The sequence below is a fragment of the Bos taurus genome, chromosome 9, assembly GCF_002263795.3.
Source record: "Bos taurus isolate L1 Dominette 01449 registration number 42190680 breed Hereford chromosome 9, ARS-UCD2.0, whole genome shotgun sequence".
In the NCBI taxonomy this organism is placed as follows: domain Eukaryota; kingdom Metazoa; phylum Chordata; class Mammalia; order Artiodactyla; family Bovidae; genus Bos; species Bos taurus.
The window spans coordinates 98,167,554-98,188,106 of NC_037336.1; the positions used below are offsets into that span (position 1 = coordinate 98,167,554).

The 20,553-nt window shown below is 39.2% G+C and overlaps 1 protein-coding gene and 1 non-coding gene across 5 annotated transcripts in view; both read right to left on the reverse strand.

The window, feature by feature from the left end:
- The window catches only part of PRKN (parkin RBR E3 ubiquitin protein ligase), a 1,234,790-nt gene that overhangs the window by 1,209,749 nt on the left and 4,488 nt on the right, over window positions 1-20,553 (reverse strand). The window lies entirely within an intron of this gene.
- On the reverse strand, window positions 4,421-4,497 carry MIR2482 (microRNA mir-2482). Its single transcript, NR_031277.1, has one exon. It is a non-coding gene; the product is annotated as a microRNA mir-2482 (primary transcript).

The window sequence follows — 20,553 nt, forward strand, 5'->3', positions numbered from 1 at the left end:
TGGAGAATCCCCATGGAGAGAGGAACCTGGCAGGCTATAGTCCATGGGGTCACAAAGAGTTGGACATGACTGAGTGACTAAGCACAGCACAGCACATTCTATAGGATAAGTGAGGCTGTCACATTATAGCACAGGTAAGGAGAAGACAATTGAGGAAGGGAAGTCATTTTCAGACCTCGTGAATCATGAGGACAACGGAGATTGATACATGCTTTGTGTCCTAAGCCGCCTCATTTGCTGCCCCTGAGAAGGGCGATTACAGGAGACTCTGGGGACTTGGCCCATATCTTCAGACGTACATATATGTTATGTAAAAGTCTTGTTCGTGTACAGGAAATGCTTTCGTTCCCCCGCTTGAACATCTCAGCAGATGTGCCAATAGGTTCCAGAAGAGGATCAGCTTAGACAGAGTATCTGTAACTGTGGCAAAGCCTGCTAGTTGCCTTGTCTCTCCCTCTTTGTTAACAGAATCCTGGTATAATGAGGGGTAGAAGGGGGCCTAGATTTTTTTTTAACTACATTTCACAACAAGAGGTGGCCATATAATAGAGTCCTTGCTACTGGTGTTAGTATACCATCGGTTGGCTGTGGTGAAGTCCTTTGCAAGGGAATGGATGGACTGTTTTGCTACATTTTGCCACTAGCCCTTTGCTCCTTTTGTCTTCTTATCGGTAACTTCGTGTGCTGGCTAGTGTTCAGGAACCATCATATCAGCATGAGGATCCCAGCTAAACCCTAATGACCGTGGCTCCCAAAGCCCAGGTGCCTCACGTTTCTGCGGCCCCTGGCCAGAAAGACTGTTTTTCCTCTTGCACCTCATGTGTCCACAAGTACTTGGCCCCAAGGGAAAATCCACTGACACCCAAACCTCCTTCTATGGCTCCCCACCCCCCTCCCCTCAAGCCATGCACTTGCCACAGGGCTTTCTGCTTCTCTTCCCCTCTACCACCTTCAGTCAGTTGTTCTGTATTATGCCCCAGATTTATAGCTATTTCCTTTTGAGGTAGGAGATTCCAGTAGGGTACAAATCCCTTATATTTGGAAGTAGAGTATGTTAGAACTGCTAGAATATAGACGAGGAAGTGCTAGAATATATACATTACTATGAACATTTCTTGAACAGAGAGTGGTACTCATAAAACCTGATCTGGTGATCGAGTTCACAGAAACAAGCCTACTTGAACGTTTTTTGAAGAGCTCTCAATTGTCCACTAAAAGGTTTTGTTAGCCATTTTACAAATATCATTAAATTACTCCTATGTATGGTTAAGGGTTAAGTGATGGTGGGTATAGCCTATAGATAGTCACTGGGATAGAAAAATAAACCTTTCCAGACCATTTCAGGTAATGTAAGTCAAGGGATACATTTAGACTACTAGGTGATGAACAAAGCGTGAGGAAGATGTGCGGGAAGAATATAAAATCATTCTTGCCATTTAAAAATCTTACTGAAAAGAAAAAAAAATTACAAAAATATATTAATGGAAATCAACATATAATGCTAACATATGGAGAAAAAAATGCTGCTGCTGCTGTTTTGTTACTAAATCATGTCTGACTCTTTGCAGCCCCATGGACTATAGCCCCCCAGGTTCCTCTGTCCATGGGATTTTCTTGCTAAGAACATTGGAGCGGACTGCCATTTCCTTTTCCAGGGGATCCTCCAGACCCAGTCATCAAACTGTTGTCTCCTGCTTGGCAGGTGAACTTTTTACCCTGAGCGACCTGGAGAACCCTAGAGGAAGAAATACATGCCTCTCCCCTGCCGCTGTATTACAGCAAAATAAACAAAGCTAGGATTAGAGAAATGATTAATTCCTTCTATACACTATGCTGAAACTCTGAATAGATAACATCTGATAAATTGTGGAATATGATTAGTATACACAGCACATTGGAGATCACCAATAACTTAGCTTTTCTATAGTAACAGATTATTTAAAAATAAATATTTTAATGTGTGATCTATTCTGTCCATTTCTTGTTATATTTTTCAAAGTCAAATATGAAATAAAATCTAATTTTAAGAATAAAAATGACTCCAGTGTCTGAAGTCTGAGTTATTAAAAGAATACTGAAGCCATTAACAAAAGTAAGTTGGAAGAAACTGATTTAGGAAGAAGAAAAAGAGATTTTATATTTCTAGTATGTCCAATATGCATAAATAGCAGGAAAACCTTGGTTTTTGCCCATCATTTTTAGTTCGGTACAAGTGAAATAACAGAAATTTTGATAACACAAAGATTTTGACTATTCGCATCTGAACTTCACTCACTTCCTTGTCTGGTGGCCTCCAGCAAGAATATACGATTTGCTTTCCTTCATAGAAAAATTGTGACCACAACATCAAACTAGAGGGTTATCTTTTGAGAATTAACTGGCATAATTAAACTAAAATACCAGCAAAGAGTAGGTATCATATGTTAATATCTCCCCCCACCGATTTCTTCTTCCTATTCTCTTCTGAAACCCAAGTTTGGTTCTGTATGAGTCTCAACCTGAAATTGATTCGTTTGCTAACCATCCTTCAACATGAAATACTCATATCAACCATACATCCTTTACCCCTTTTCTTTACAAAAGTTATACATTCTTCAAGGCCCAATTCAAGGCTCATCTTTTTGATGAGTAAACAATCATTCCAATCTGTATTGATTTTTTCTTTCCTAAAGTGTTTCATGACATATGTTTCTATTAGTTATTTTATATATATATATATATATATATATATATATATATGTGTGTGGCTTGTCTCCCCAGCTAAACACAAGCTTCTGAACAGCAAAATCAGTGTCTAGAATTGTTCTAATTTGTAACACTAGACTCTGGCTCTCTTCAGAGATCAGTAAAAAGTCTTGCTGAATAAAGCAATCAGTGGTGGTAACCATTAAAATCTGAGGGCTAATATTGATTAACATATACCCAGCAAACTTAAAAAATAACTTAAGTCATTTTTCATTAGTGCCAATTGGTGCAAAAACCAAAATTCAGTATGATTATAATTGAACAAGAAAAACAGCTACTGGTTTGGCCTAAAATGCATTGCTTAAATGAGATACTGTAATAAGGTAGTTTTGTAAAAGATCCTATACCATAATATTTAGCAAATGCACAGATGGCAAGAATTAAGAATGGAAATAGACTTTTATCAGATTCTTGATATAATCTAAAGTAAGAGGTTTAAGTAACCTAAAAGTAATTTTTTAGTTTGTGATGCATTCTTTAAAAAAGTAGATCACGGGGTCAGCACTAGAATTAAACCTATTACAGCAGTGAAAAGTGAAAGTGTCAGTCACTCAGTCGTGACCCCATGGACTGTAGCCTCTGTCCATGGAATTCTCCAGGCAAGAATACTGGAGTGGGTAGCCATTCCCTTCTCCAGGGGATCTTCTTGACCCAGGGATCCAACTCGGGTCTCCTGCATTACAGGCAGGTTCTTTACCATCTGAGACACCAGGGAAGCCCTCCTACAGCAGTAAACTACATAAACTATCCATCATTTTAAATGTGACAGAAATAAACCCATTTATATAGAAGTCAAGGACACCAGTGTGCCAGTCAATTTACCTAGGACTTGAAACAAAGTAGTAAGATAGCTGATTCTGAAAAGTCAAGGATCAACCAGCAAGAGTCTTTGTGCACAACTCAACTTTTAATACTTCAGTTATAACTTCAGCACTGATCTTTGGGGTTAGCAAAATTATAGCTATATGGCCTCATTCTTTACTTACACACTCACATACCACACAAACACATACCACAAAATAAAAACCAACAGAAGCTTATGACTGTATGTGGGGAACAGTTTCATTTATAAACAATTTCCATGTATCTTCTATTTAAAAAGTATTTAAAAACCTGGAGAAGGGAACGGCTACCCACTCCAGTATTCTGGCCTGGAAAATTCCATGGACTGTATAGTCCTTGGGGTCACAAAGAGTTGGACACAACTGAGTGACTTTCACTTCACTTAAAAACCATAGTAGAATGTCTTTGTAAAACTATCTTTGTGCATGTAACTTTGTGCATGTAAAACATGCAAATTGATGTCTTTAAAATAAAAGCTGAATATTATCTTGATAATTGTTCTTTAAGGTCAAAAAAGCAAAAAAAAAAAAAAACTTAAAGAACCAAAATTTTATACAGTAACATTTAGGTAAGGTCTGTAGATTAAGGAACTTCAAGCATCATATATTTTTCAAGATACTGAAATTAATGTTTCTAAATATCTGTTATGGTATACTGATTCTCCAGTTTATTTAAAATTGTTCCCTTGAAAGAAATGTTGAGTAGTTAAACAACAAAAGTCCTCTATTTTGAAAAAAAATCATTTTCTAGTTCCTCCATAGATGGCCATTGCAAAGAAGTTTAAACAATTTTAATTCTCAGATAATAATATACAGACAGCAGATACACACAAAAGCTTCATTTAGATAAAACGACAAAGAAAACTACCATTTCCTGATTTTCTTCCTTATCCCTCCCCACACACCACCTTGATTCTTCAAATGGCAGAATAAATGAAAGCTCCTTTCTTCTACATCAACTCCTTTGTCCTCTGAAGGTTGCCTAATCATATTCATCTCTTAAAATGAAGTAAGAAGCATTTCAAAAGCTGTATTCATATTAAATCAACTTTCTGATTCCTGCATTGCAGGAATAAAGCAATGTAATCACATCTTAAATTGGTTTACAGCAGGCTGTCTACCTTATCCTAGTTCTCAGGATTGATGAAATGAATAGTTTTAAAATAGCGCTTTTTGAAATGACATGAGAATTAATAGTGCATAATTATCTCACTGTTGACAAGTGAGAGATGTTTAACTCCTTAAATGAGCTTTCCTAATGAATTGGTGTCAGAGAAAAGCTTCATTGCCTGTACATTGTTGACTGATATCTAGGAGGACTGACTGAAACCATAAAGGCATATTAAAAACCAACTTTTAAAATCATTTAGGTAAAAATTAAATGATCCAAATTTCACTTAATATTTGGCATATCTTAAGATTTTACATAAATTTCAGTAGTATTCTAGATGTTGGATTACTAGGAAAATCTTCTTTTAACATTTTATTTGTCAACTAAGAAATGTTCAACCTTTCTCTAGAGTTTCAACAAAACAGACTTTAGTATTAGACTTAGATTTAGACTCTTTATTACTGAAAAGAAAAAATCTGAAAAGCAGCATTTAGAATGTTTCTGATATGTTTGAGAATTCTAATGAAAGATCAACTATAACACAATGAAATAAATCTTCATGCTTTTTAAAATAAACTTTTAGTACATGTACAAAATTTATTAAGGTGTTATTCTTACTACATTGAAGTTTACCATTTTATATTCATTCCTTGTCCTAATTCACGTTAACTCATAGCTATACTGTTCAGTTCTTTATTCTAAATCTTGTGGGTAAAACCAAAACAGATTCACATTTCTAATACCTGGAAAAGAGAAAAACCAGCACATTGCCAGCAGCAGGGCTATGCAGATGAAACCTAATATAAAACAGTTTCTTTTTTTTTCCCCTGTATCTTTCTCACAAACCAACTGTCTACTTTGAGAATGTTTTCAGGCACTGGGCTAAGAACTTCCTATTTAATCCTGGAGCCCTCCATGGATGTAGATAACATTATCTCCACTTTACAGATGAGGAAGGCAGGGCTTCCAGAGGCTCCTGTTTCACAGTCACACAGACGGGAACGAGCAGAGCCCCACGATAAACTGAGACGACCAGGATCCGAGACTGCAGTGGCCACAACATCGAGGCGGCCCGTCTGCCTAGAGGCCACCTGTCTGCCTAGAGGCCACAGGCAGTTTGGGAAAAGAGAGGTTTGCTTCGTAATCAAACCCCTAACTTAAGAGTTCAGGCTTCCGAGGTGGCGCTGTTGGTAAAGAAACCGCCTGCCAATGCAGGAGACAAAAGAGACACGGGTTCAAATCCCTGAGCCAGAAGATCCTCTGGAGGTGGGCATGGCGACCCGCTCCAGTATTCTTGTCTGCGAAATCCCCATGGACAGAGAAGCCTGGTGGGCTACAGTCCCAAGGGTCATAAAGAGTCAGACACAACCGAAGTGACTTACCACGTACATACTTCAAGAATTCAACAAGGCCTAGGGATGGATAAATTTGGGACAAAGATTCACAGTCTTTACCTGGTATCCTCTTTAGTTAGCATCAGAGAGAAGGACTCAAGAGTTTAAAAACAGACCCTGAGAGTGAAACAGTGAGAGCAAAGGGTGAAGACAGTGTCCACTCAGGCTCTCAGAACTAACAGAACTGCCTGAGCTGGCAGTGCCCTCCACCTGGGCAAAACGGGCCCAGTGCCCCCAGGCACTAGTGGGCCACGGGCGGCTGTGGCCAGAAGGGGAGTACCCTGGGAGGGATGCTGGAGCAACGAACCACTTTAACATCCTTTAGGAAACCAAAGTCTCTGTATCTGCATTCCTCCCCATGTACAAATCCTACCATTTCTTCTCCCAAACTCCTGGGAGACTGAGCCTCAGGAATGAACTAGATCACAAGCAGCTAGCTTCAGTCTTGTGTCTCACGTTCCCAATAAGATAATTAGATACACGAATGGTTCAGGCTATTCTAGACCCTACATCAAAGCTCACTGGACTAGTTTTGCTAAACAGACACACCTGAAAATGTTTTAGGAGCAATGTACTCTGAGTTCCAAATATGACGTCTTCAAGGATAATCAGCCAAGAAATTTTAGTCAAGCTATTTTATAAATATTTGTGAACGTGTATAAACATGTTCTGAATAGAAAAAAAAAAAAAAAAAAGCTAGATTTGATTTCCTCATTGGCAAACTAGAGGTCACGGAGGGCCATTTCATGAAGAATGTTAAATTAATCATTGTATGTGAATGGGCCTGGTAGAATCTAGCACCAGTGGGTACTCAAAGACGATATCTGAATTGCAAAACAAAAGGGCTTCATGTTTTATTTATACTGCAAAAATCTACCAAGAAAACAGTATTCTTATCAACCACTTTTAAACTATATCAAATAATTGTATTGTATTTACCAAGAGTATAGAGATTTATATTGGCAAACAAAAACATACTGGGAACTGAAGCGTTTCAAAGGTAAAGATGTACTTCACGTTATCACTTTGTAATGTTCCTTTTTTGTTACCTTCAACAACAAAAATGAAAAATGTTAAAATAAAAAGGGACTTTAACAAGTTCTAGAAATTATCTTCCAGCTTTTTAGTGTCTGTGATGGAAGCCCTCCACACCAGCCATACCCACGCTTGATGTCAGACAAGCACTGACAGGGTGTTTGTGGTGGGGCCTGGGGAGCAGCTGCGTGCACAAGTAGGGTCAGGGGTCAGGCCCTCACTTAGCCGCCCCCTCCCATGGCCAGCCTTTAGGTGATATTCTTGAAAACTCTTTCCTCACTAAAAGGAACATGGTTTTAGAAACAGCTATATGGCAATATCATTTGCACTCACAGGTGTATAGATGGAAACTTTAGCCTACAGGGCCAGTCCTAATATTCTGGGCCCCAGATCCCACTGACTTGACCAGAAACACCCTTAATCAAGTCGAATCTGGTAGTACTTTAAGAACTCATGCTCCAGGGTATAAAATCTAGATATCCCTCTTCTGTATTGTCATTTAATGAGCAGTATCAAGCCTCTTGGAGGCAAGGAACTGGCTTTTTTGAACGCTTCCCTCAAAATAATGAGGTTTGGAGAACAGCTGTCAGTCATGGAAACGCATCAAACATTGTATGATGACCTCTTGAAACCTCGTTCCAAAAGAAAATTAGAAATTAAAATAATACAGTTAAGCGCTTATAAAGTTTACAAGATTCTTATCTGCTCTGAAAACATGAAAAGAATCAAATTAACTTCTTGGCCTGAGAAACTCGGGTCTGTTTTTAAGGCCCTACTCTGCAACCCTCAGTCAGCCCTGTAGGAAGGTAATTCCCAGGGCCAGAGGGGTAGACCCTGCAGCTTCTCAGAAGTAAACGCAGAGAGCTAAATTAAGGCACTCAGACGGGCATGGACAGGTTGTGCAGAGCCTAGCTGTTTGACTCCCGTGGATTCTAGAGCAGAACACTAAACACTTGTGTTTATTTAGAGAGCAGGTACAGAATAGAGCAGCAGAAACTCGGCTTTCTCAGTGTTCCCCTCCAGCTCCTGCTAATCAAGGGGAACCACACAGCTAACAACCTCATGCGAGGGTCTTAAAATGCAAGTTTTAATGATATTTCATTGTAGTGCCCTTGTACCCCAACGTGTTTATTATGTTTTCATTTTACCTGTGTTAGAGAGAGAGAGACCACAGCAGGAAAACTGCTCTTGTGAGAAAGAAGGACATAAAATGCAAGCGATGAATTAAAGAGGCAAATGAAGGAACTCTTTTCCTTTATTAGAAATAAAGGAAACAGATTGTGCTCGTCTCCCGAGGGCCCACAGCCGCGCTGCGTGGAATTCAGCCAGCTTCAGTCACAGAGCTCACTCAGGAGTTTTGCTCTGTGAAAAGAGGAAGCCAGATGGGCTATTTACTTTCAACAAGATAATTCTGGAGGAAACTGTTGTAAGTCAAAGAAACTTTTTAGCTTCATCTGCTATTTTAGCCTCTACACTAGATTCAGGAGGCAGGCAGGGAGGGTTCTGTTAGTGAAGACATAGAGGAGACCTGGAATGGGAATTGGGGAAACAAAAGAGAGTGCAGTGCGCATGTGGGCGGTGGTGTTACCCAAGTCCAGCAGCTTCATAGACACGCCACCCATGCTCACATCCTCACTCTACCAGCCACTCCCTACCACCCTGGACCAGCGATCTCAGCCCTCAGAGCCTCAGTGTCCTCCTGGGTATCACGGGGACCATACTGGTCACAAGATGATGTGAAGACTGAATGGCATAATGCAGGTACACCACTTAAAATATAACACACAACATAGCTCTCAGTAAACACTGGGAATTATTTTTCTCCATGTCACTATCTCTTCCATTTACAAAATATAAACAAGCTATCATACACATACGTATGTATATACAGGTATGTATATGTGAATATATTCTTAAGAACATAGTAAAAGCTCAATATTATATTAATCTACCAATCATACTTGATGAAATCTGTATATGTGAAAACAACCTCTCTTTTATTTTGCTGTCACAGGGAAAGAGTAATATACTCCAGATAATTTTATCCTTGGGTCAAGAATTTTAAAGGGGTTTTTCTACATAAAATCACTTCTTTAAGAAAAACAACTGTGAAAAGAATATAAAAAAGCTCATTAAATTTTGTGTTAGAATTCTCATAAATATAAAAGATGCTTCCTAACCAAGACAGCAAAGTTTTCTCCATCAAGCAGTAAATAATGGCTACTGCGATGGAAAAGTCATCTAACAGCCACATTTTCAGGATATATAACATATAAATATTGTTTATTAAGCAAAAACTAAAAGTATTCAGGTTAAGTTATGGAGTCACTAAGCATCCAAGTTAACCTACCTTTTTTTTACACTTATAATATTTTGAATGATAACTGATAATTCTAAGATAATAAAAGATACTTTCTGAATGATGCAATATAGAATTACATTCAGTCTACTATTTTTACCATGGCAGGAGAAAGGAATACATTTTTAGAAAGATTATTCAACATGAAGGACTAAAATAAACAGACTGTTTCACTTGGTTATCTTTGCATTGATATTGAGAAAACCACAAATATTCCATTTCAAGTTATTTATATTAAAGAAACAGCATCACTATTTTTTGGTAATACATTCTCCTCCTGAAGGGGAAAATAACCCAAAGAAATGATCAATTTATGGATTCAGATACGACAAATACAAGAGCACATATTTTAGAACTAAAAAATCTAACAAGAATTGTTACTGCATTTAATTTCCTGTATACTTAGTGACAATCCAGCTGTGCACCAAGCAACAAAATAAGGGAGAAGGTCCATTTATGCTTGCTGTAATAGCGGTGCATATGTCAAGCTTTATAAACAGTCATCAGGTCATCATCTGCAATGCAAATCCACTGCATGCCTGGCATTCATCTGGGCCATATTACATTCCTCTGGGCCATATCTGGGCAAAGGGAACTGTTGCCAATAGGACAACATGTACGCAGCTTGCTGCACCATGAGCAATGAGGTCCTTTGTCTCTGATCCATGAGTCTTTTGTCTTCTGACAGCATCCACAATACATTAACTGGCTAACTTATTAGAATTTAAGTAGAGAAAGTGCTGCACTCAATACGCCAGCAAATTTGGAAAACTCAGCAGTGGCCACAGGACTGGAAAAGGTCAGTTTTCATTCCAATCTCAAAGAAAGGAAATGCCAAAGAATGCTCAAACTACCACACAATTGCACTCATCTCACACGCTAGCAAAGTAATGCTCAAAATTCTCCAAGCTAGGCTTCAACAATATGTGAACCATGAACTTCCAGATGTTCAAGCTGGTTTTAGAAAAGACAGAGAAACCAGAGATCAAATTGCCAACATCCGTTGGATCATCAAAAAAGCAATGGAGTTCCAGAAAAACATCTATTTCTGCTTTATTGACTATGCCAAAGCCTTTGACTGTGTGGATCACCACAAACTGCAGAAAATTCTGAAGAGATGGGAATACCAGACCACCTGACCTGCCTCTTGAGAAATCTGTATGCATGTCAAGAAGCAACAGTTAGAACTGGACATGGAACAACAGACTGGTTCCAAATAGGAAAAGGAGAACGTCAAGGCTGTATATTGTCACCCTGCTTATTTAACTTATACGCAGAGTACATCATAAGGAACGCTGGGCTGGATGAAACACAAGCTGGAATCAAGATTGCTGGGAGAAATATCAATAACCTCAGATATGCAGATGACACCACCCTTATGGCAGAAAGTGAAGAAGAACTAAAGAGCCTCTTGATGAAAGTGAAAAAGGAGAGTGAAAAAGATGGCTTAAAGCTCAACATTCAGAAAACTAAGATCATGGCATCTGGTCCCATCACTTCATGGGAAATAGATGGGGAAACAGTGGAAACAGTGGCTGACTTTATTTTTTGGGCTCCAAAATCACTGCAGATGGTGACTGCAGCCATGAAATTAAAAGACGCTTACTCCTTGGAAGAAAAGTTATGACCAACTTAAACAGCGTATTCGGAGATGGCAATGGCACCCCACACCAGTACTTTTGCCTGGAAAATCCCATGGACGGAGGAGCCTGGTGGGCTGTAGTCCATGGGGTCGCTACAGTTGGACACAACTGAGCGACTTCACTTTCACTTTTCACTTTCCTGCATTGGAGAAGGAAATGGCAACCCACTCCAGTGTTCTTGCCTGGAGAATCCCAGGGATGGGGAAGCCTGGTGGGCTGCTGTCTATGGGGTTGCACAGAGTCAGACACGACTGAAGCAACTTAGCAGCAACAGCAGCAAACAGCGTATTAAAAAGCAGAGACATTACTTTGTCAACAAAGGTCTGTCTAGTCAAGGCTGTGGTTTTTCCAGTAGGCATGTATGGATGTGAGAGCTGGACTATAAAGAAACCTGAGTGCCGAAGAACTGATGCTTTTGTACTGTGGTGTTGGAGAAGACTCTTGCGAGTCCCTTGGACTGCAAGGAGATCAAACCAGTCAATCCTAGGGGAAATCAGTCTGAATATTCATTGGAAGGACTGATGTTAAAGCTGAAATTCCCATACTTTGGCCACCTGATGCGAAGCACTGACTCATTTGAAAAGACCCTGATGCTGGGAAAGATTGATGGCAGGAGGAGAAGGTGACGACAGAGGATGAGATGGTTGGATGGCATCACTGACTCGATGGACATGGGTTTGAGCAAGGTCCGGGAGTTGGTGATGGACAAGGAGGCCGGGCATGCTGCAGTCCATGGGGTTGCAAAGAACTGGACACAACTGAGTGACTGAACTGAACTGAACTGAGACTAAATATCAATTCCCAGATCCAACATGCTTATTTCTGGGAAGAACCACTCATGATACTTGATATAAAGCCCAGTTGCGGCAACCATCCCCACACTTAATGTTCCAGTATGAACTTACATAGATGTTCTAGTGTTGAAGCTACTCATCCTAGATTCTTTGACAGAAGCAATAAAAAATTATTAACATGAGAATGTAAAAAACAGGGTCATTTCCCTACCTTCTAGAATCTAAACCTATGAGTTCTCCTCTTGGGTCTCAACATAAAATTAAAATGTTACTCTTCAGTTCCACCTCCCCCATAGCAAAACTCCTATGAAGGGAAACCATTAATACCATTACACTGCGCTTCAGTGTGAAGAAGAAAAGTATATGCAACAGTCGCAGTCTAGTTTAGGGGGAAGGGAGAATTGAGATGTGGCCAAGACGGGGAAGGAAATGAATAAGGAGTGCTACTAGCCACAAAAAATATGTATACACATTTTTTTTTTATTCTAAGCCTGATTTTCTAAAGTACCATCAATCTATCAATCAATTTACAAACAATAAGCCTATACTCATGGAGGCAGAAAAACAGCTAGAAGACCATTATTTATAAAATTAAGACCATAATTTATAAATTACCAATGGGGAGGGAAAGCAGGAAAAGTTGCAAGAGTCAGGTAATAAAAGAGTTGAGAAATATTTTAATTTCCATTGTCAAAAGTCCGACACAAGCAAAGTGTGTAAGATTCAAAATTCACCTTCAGAAATGTAAAAAAAAAAAGATTCAAGTTCCACCTGGTGCTTTGTGTATGACAGTGCCAAAGACCTGTTAATTATCGTGTGTGTGCTCAGTTGCTTAGTTGTATCTGACTCTTTGCGACCCCATGGACCATAGTCCGCCAGGCTCCTCTGTCTATGGGATTCTCCAAGCAAGGATACTGGGGTGGGCTGCCATTTCCTACTTCAGGGGATCTTCCCAACCCAGGGATCAAACCCACGTCTCCTGCACTGGCAGATGGATGCTTTATCACTGAGGCACCAGACACCCTATTATCTATTACTTTCTGTTAAAAGCAAAGGAACAACTTGAAAAAGAGGGTGAAATAATAATTTAGAAGCAGAGTTATAAAAGTAGTTTAATTTCTAGATTTCTGGCTGCATATCATATATGATCAATAAATATTCTAGATTTACTGCTTTACAATGTATATACATTTTTAAAATGTGCTTAAAATTAGGAAAATCCACATTATTTCAGAAAGTAACTTCATATTCACTTCTCTCCATAATTCATTAAAAATAAAAATAAATGGTTTTTGAGAATAATCACAGACATGAGTTTGATGGATGACCATTTCTCTGCCCACCCACCGTGAGCCATGAGGACAAGGCAGATATGTTTATTCATAGAGTTCTGTATTCTCATGTATAACTGATGTTGCTGGCATATGCTGTTACTTAATTACACAGAGGCAGAATAAATGCCTGATGCAAAGCCACTTCTGGAGTTGTGCTCGCTTACTATAAACAGATACAAATATTTTGAGGAGAGTTAAAAAGGCAGCTTAAAACTCAACATTCCAAAAACTAAGACTATGGCATCCAGTACCATCACTTTATGGCAAATAGATGGGGAAACAGTGGAAACAGTGACAGACTTTATTTTCTTGGGCTCCAAAATCATTGCAGATGGTGACTAGAGCTATGAAATTAAAAGACACTTGCTCCTTGGGAGAAAAGCTATGATCAAGCTAGACAGCATATTAAAAAGCAGACACATTACTTTACTGAGAAAGGTCCGTCTAGTCAAAGCTATGGTTTTTCCAGTAGTCATGTATGGATGTGAGAGTTGGACCATAAAGAAAGCTGAATGCCAAAGAATTGATGCTTTTGAACTGTGGTGTTGGAGAAGACTCTTGAGAGTCCCCTGGACTGCAAGGAGATCAAACCAGTCAATCCTAGGGGAAATCAGTCCTGAATATTCACTGGAGGGACTGATGTTGAAGCTGAAGTTCCAATACTTTTGCCACCTGATGGGAAGAACTGACTCACTGGAAAAGACCCTGCTGCTGGGAAAGAATGAAGGTGGGAGGAGACGGAACAACAGAGGAGGAGATGGTTGGATGGCATCACCGACAAGCTCCAGGAGTTGGTGATGGACAGGGAAGCCTAGTGGGCTGTAGTCCCTAGGGTCACAAAGAGTCAGACACAACTTAGCGACTGAATGGAACTGAACTACCCACATTTTAAAAAGGTTAAAATTTAAACCTATCTCATAAATAAGATGAAAGAACATCTTTAGAATAATTCTGAAAAAAAAAAAAAATCCAGCTTCACTTCTTTGTTTTAGAACTAGGACTTTGGTGTCATCCAAGGTCTCTATCCAGTGGACTTGAGGAGGAGGTGAGTGAATACTCTAGATAGAAGACTGTATACATGACCTCAGAGTCAGTCAAATACAAAGAGCTTACGAACAAATCCATTTTTCCTATTAAAAAACCCCTCAGAATAATTAAAATGAATTTCCACTCAAATTAAATTGCCTTGTAGTTCTGTGTGCAAGGCTTTAGACATTATAAACACTCCATGACTTTGGCCTGCCAGGTTTCCTCAATCAATCATGCAGTAGCCTAAAATTAAATTGAAATGATTGGATCAAGGAAAATCAAATTTTTTAACATTTAGGTTCAGTAATGTGATTATGAAGCTTTTAGTGATATTGTAATTACTTTGAAGCTTCGAGCATATGTTTCTACTGAGAGTATTCCATGGAGAAAAACTGCATTAAGGAAACAAGTAAATACAGACCCCAAAGATGCAAAAATAAATTTGTTGTAAAGCTAAAAGCTAAAGGTTGGAAAAGAGATAATGCATTCATGTAATTTATACTTTAAACATCCTATGTAGAGTAACTACTTTAAAATCCTAGCTGGTTCCAGAATTAAAATAATGTAATGGCCTCCCTCTAAGGGCAAGCATTAGAGAAGCAATAGAGAGAAACAACAGCAAAGGACAGGGTAAAAAAAAAAAAAAATGATTGTCCTGCGCAAGCTCCACTTTTTTACAGAGAAAAATGTGACTAAAATTTCTCTCTCAAAATTAATGAACCATTGTATCAGAATTTGAAATGCTTTAATACACTTAGTAATTACCAAAATAAAAAACCAAAGAGTTACTACCCTATTTATTAATGTTTTCATCCATTTCAACACTCACTGGGATTATGCTGGGTTTGGGGGCTACAAGATACACCAGGTAAGGCAACATCATCAAGGCAAACAGGAAGCGTGACTGGAGAAGACAAAATGAGAGACAAGACAATGGTCTGCTCTCCATTTCTCCTCTGATTCATACTTTCATTCATTCAACAATTATTTATTATGTATGAAGCATACATAATATAATTGAAACATCCTCCTTTCCTCAAGAATAAGGCAGGTAAATAAACACGTAACATTAAAATGGAAAGATTTAGGTCTTCAAAGTTTAACAGGAGAATGAGTCCATCAAATAATCTGTAAACACAGAGTTTTGGAAGGATCTGTCTATTCTATCAAGGCATAGCTAATCATCTGAATCACTTAAAGCTCCGACGTAGGAAGCGGTGCATTGGACTCCCACCATTTAATTTGGCTGATGTCAATTTTATTCATTTATTTTTAATTGGAATTCACTTCTTACTTTCAGCCACCGGTTCTGCTATTCCCTGCTGTCTCGGAGGAGGCCTGACTCACAACATTCACCTGCCACTGACCAGGGCAAGCTTCAGCTGTTTGCTTCCTCTGCCCCAACGGGCCTTACAAGTCAACACAGTGTCCACTTGTTGCAGACATGCTACTCTTTGTTAAACTGGGACAGACCGGATTCGTATTGCTGTAATTCCTGTGTCAGTCAAAAGTAAATGAGGGAGACGACATAACCCTGCTGCCAAAGCTTCTAAAAATAAACCTGAACAGGCCCATTCTTAGCATTAAGACCTAATGGTTCCTCATTACTTATAAAACAAAACCTGAACTTTCCAAACAGGCCCTGATCTTCCTCCCCTGATTGTTCTTCCCCCTTCTTATGCTCTGTCCTTGTCCATTCCACTCCCTCTGAGCAGCACTTCCCCTTCAGACTCTGCTTCCAAGTCCCCAGGCCCTCTGGTTTGAGGTCAGCTCAAATACCACCTCTGCTCTGGAGGTCCCCCAGCTTCATCACACAAATACACACTTCCATTATAGCTTCTGCTGTGGCTGATCATTACTTTGTCCGTGTACACAGCATCTTCAAGAAATCATGACATGCTCACTTCGTTATGGAGACTCGGAGGTGTCTCAGGTCATAACTTAGGGTCTCAGTAAATGTTTGTTGACATGAACATTTATTTTCTTCTTTCATCCAATAAAAATGAACTCTCTTGTTTTCTTACAAATCAAATTCTGCATCTATTTAATAAATGTATTCCATACTTCCTTTAGAGTTTCTCCTAACTAACAATGCATAATGGAATATTTTCCAAATATTTCAGCTGAAACTGCTTCATGAAACCCAAATTCCACACAGACATCTTTTTAAAAATGAACCAAATTATTTTCTTGCCTTTCATAACTTTACTGGGATTTATATAAAACTTCTAACTGTGTATTTCCAACCTAGCCCTATTAATTATTATTTACAAGGGCAGGACAATGTTAAATGATTCCACAGGAGCATTAGGTGTCTAACATTCATAGTGAACTGGTGAATCAGAAGTCAAAATGTACATAAAAGGGTTATTTGCTCCCACTTTGCCTGATCATGTGTTGTTGCATGGAGTCATATTTCCTGTCAAAAGCATAACAAGGCTTCCCTTGCTCTACAGGATACAAATGAGCAACCCGGTACAGCAAATCACCCCGATGCAGTTCCCCATTTCAGTCCTGGAGTGTGGCCACATGTTCTTTTGTCACCTGGGAAAACCACCTTGAAAAGTGAGTTATGTCCTTGGCCAGCTTTATCAACCAGCCCACACATACAGACACATACACACACGCTCACACAATGCTGGATTCCCCATGTGTAACATTACGGTATGGCCACAAAATGACCCCAGAAGAGGAAAGATCAAGTAACACAGCTGTCAATTCAATGTCCTGTATCGGTCATCCTTAGTTCGTAAGAAGACACCTTAAAACCAGATTCCAAACGGTGAAGGCCTTCATGGTAACTGTGGTAGGCTGGACAGACCACCTCGGCATGTCCATATGCTAATTCCTAAAACCTGTAAGGGCGACCTTGTATGGCAAAAGGGTCTATTAAAGTAAGAATCTTGAGATGGGAGGTTATCCTAGTGACTCCTAAATGTAACCACAGCCCTCTTATAGGAGGAAGGCAAAGGGAGATCTGACTACAGTGAGAGAGAAGGCACGACCCACAGAACAGAGACGAAGGGAGGCAGCCAGGAGCCGCGGAGCCAGCAGCCTGGACAAGAGGAAGAGGACTCACCACGGAAGCTTCCAGAAGGAACAAGGCCTGCTAACACCTAGAGTTTAGCTCTTTAAAACTCATTTTGGACATGTGACCTCCAGAAGTGTAAGAGAATACATCTGTGTTGTTTTAAGCTGCCAAACTCCTGCTAACTTGTTACAGCAGCAACAGGAAGCTAATACAGTGATTGAGCCATGCCTCAATGGTATACAATACTATCGGAAAAAAGCTAGTGAAATTATGCTACTAATATTTGTTTTTCTGGAAACACTACTTTTTTGATCAGAACATGAAATTACTAGAAGTACGCTACCATGGCTAATTTATTTGACAATTTGTCACAAAAGTATAATTAGTTCTATACATATTTTAATCAATGATACATCTATCCTGTCCTTAAGCCTAGGTTTATAACACTGCATTTTGTTCTATTTCCAAAATACTTGCATGCTTAATGCTGAAGATCTGAAAAAACACAGAAAACCATAATAAAAAAAAAAATCCCAGACCCAAGGTAATAATTTTGAGGTACACATCCCAGGATTTTTACATATATAAATGGCACCTAATGCTACAGTTTTCATTTATGGTAAGAAAGTTCTTACACTAATTTACAAAAAAATCTTTTTTAACTATCAAAGAATTTGCAAATATTTATCAGTCTTAGATCATTAATGTTAATCATCCTGTTATCATCATTTGTTGAGAACAAAAAAACAATCATGTCATCCCAGAAACCAGACCTCAAGTGGCATTTCCACCTTCCTCTAACTTTACAGGCATAGCTTGTATTCTACTGAGGATAAAATGATTGAATTGGGTACAGAAGTCAGAAGAGATACCTAATAAATTTATACATGAATAACTGTGACAACCATAGCTGGACTTAGCAGAGAAGCTCTTTATGTGTTAGACCCCAATACAAGTAATTCCAGAACTTCCCCTCAATCCCTCCCCTCCAGCAGAGTTATGAAATGTGCTGCCGCATGGCACAGTGCCCAACACGGCCAGTGTATGATGGCGAGGACACAGACCCAGCGTGAACCTCCAGCATCATACACTGTGAATAAGATGATTTCATGCCTTTCTTGAAATCAAGCTGATGGAGAAAAGAAAATCAACACACTTGATAAGAAACTCTGCAAGCAGTAAGCAAAAAACAAACGCATACACACACACACACACACGCGCGCGCGCGCGCGGGAAATAAAAAAGAAGAAAACCCTAGAAAGGACCACAATAAAGGAAGAAATTCCCTTACCTACCAGTAACTGGGCATGTCACCAGTTCCTCAATGAACAATAGTAGGAAGTAAATGTCAGACCTCCACTATATACACTATATACTACTTCCTGTTTATATCATGTAACTCTGTCCAAACTGACTGCACAGTGAAACACATACAATTCCCACCCACCACTGTGAATTCAGGCAATCATTTAAAAACATCTTTCCGTAGTGTCACACACATAACCAGACTTAGTGGGTGCCAACTGACGTGTGCAGTCCACATCTGCTTGTGATCCGCATCCCGGAAAGGCAGCAACTCAGAAAAGGCTGCCCCAGTTGTGCTTAAACCTGAACCTCTCACTCCATAAGGACTCACCAGGGAACTGGAAAGGACTTCAGGCCAGAGTTCAAGGGCAGAGAGAAGACTGAGAGAATGAATTATTGTTCTTGAGACTTTATATTTCTCCAGACAGGTAAGCCTAACTCCTGTCCTATCCTCAAGCCAGCTCAAGGTTCTTCACTCCCCAAAACTCTTGACTCAAGGGAAGAAAACGTAATCAGGACCATATTACCCTGAAAGCAAAGTGCAGAGGCTGGGCCTATGAGTAGTTGAGTTTTACTGCAGACAACTCCCGAGAGAGAGAGAGAGAGAGAGAGAGAAAGAGAGAGAGAGAGAGAGAGAGAGTGTGTCCAGGGGAGGAGCCACAGCAGGGCTGGTCTCTTTAGTCACACGATTCCTGACACAACCCTCAGGAACACTTGTATAACCAGCCAAGCCCCGTGGAAAGCCCAGAGGCAAGCAAGGAAAGAGCTCACCTCTTTAATTAGTCAGACAGCAGCTGCTTCTGTGAGCTCTGACAGAATCAAAGAACGTGGGGAAGAAGAAAATGAGGGGAGTACAAATGGATGATAAAAGCCAAGGTTTTCCTCAGAAACACACACATCCCAAACCTCGTCCTCTTTCTCCACGTTATTAATAACAAGGTGAATCTCGGGTGTCTCTTTCCTTTCTTCCCATATTCTGGAAAATGAATCTACTCTGAACAATAAGCTTAAAAAATGATTATATAGTTGCAGAGGGGTTCATCTCAGGTGATGGTATTTACACATTGAAACTTCATAGGGATAACTGGCGCATTCATCAATTACAGGGATAAATAAAGAACATGTTTCAACTGGAACACTAATATTAGTTTCCTAATCACTACTATTTTCCTCTCCTAATTTGATAAGGGTGGGGGTTTAAGGGACAGGGAAGGTTTGTATATACTGTATATAGAGATTTTTCTCTCTCTGATGCTCAAGTCTCTAATGTTATCCTTTATGGGGAACCCTATTCAAATCTTACAGTAAGAGTCAACTCGATAAATCATCAAGAACTCATCAATACTCTTAAAAATACAAATGTCCGAAGGTGGTCTCAATACATGGGCCAAGCATATAAGTAAATAAGGCTGGAAGGTGAGCTGCAACATAAATCAATGTCTTTAATATCACAAAACTTAAGAGAGGAGCCATTCAGATTACTACAAAGAAGCATTTAAAATGAGCTCATTAAATTCAAATTAAAACAGAAACACTATATAAGCAATGGACCACAATTAACAGCTGAAGAAACAGCAGGTAAGAAACAATTTCCATTGATCAAAAAAATAAAAACTAACAGAATAAAGTATTCTGCACTGAAATGGTTTTCATGAATATGAAACACTATCAAGTAAGAACTTTTTTTCTGAATTTTCAGAGAGGTTTGGAGGTAGAAATGGATTTGCATATCTTAATACAAAGGGCTTTCACTGAATCATTTTCAAGCAATGAAGCCAGGAGGTTTAAAAAAAAAAAAAATGCAGACTTCAAAAAACCCTTAGAAATAGTTCCAAAGTTGAAAAGGGCACAGAGTCATCATTTTGGAGTCTTTGGAACCAAAGAAGAACTGTACATAATTACAAGAAATCTATGCAAAAATGGAGAACTTT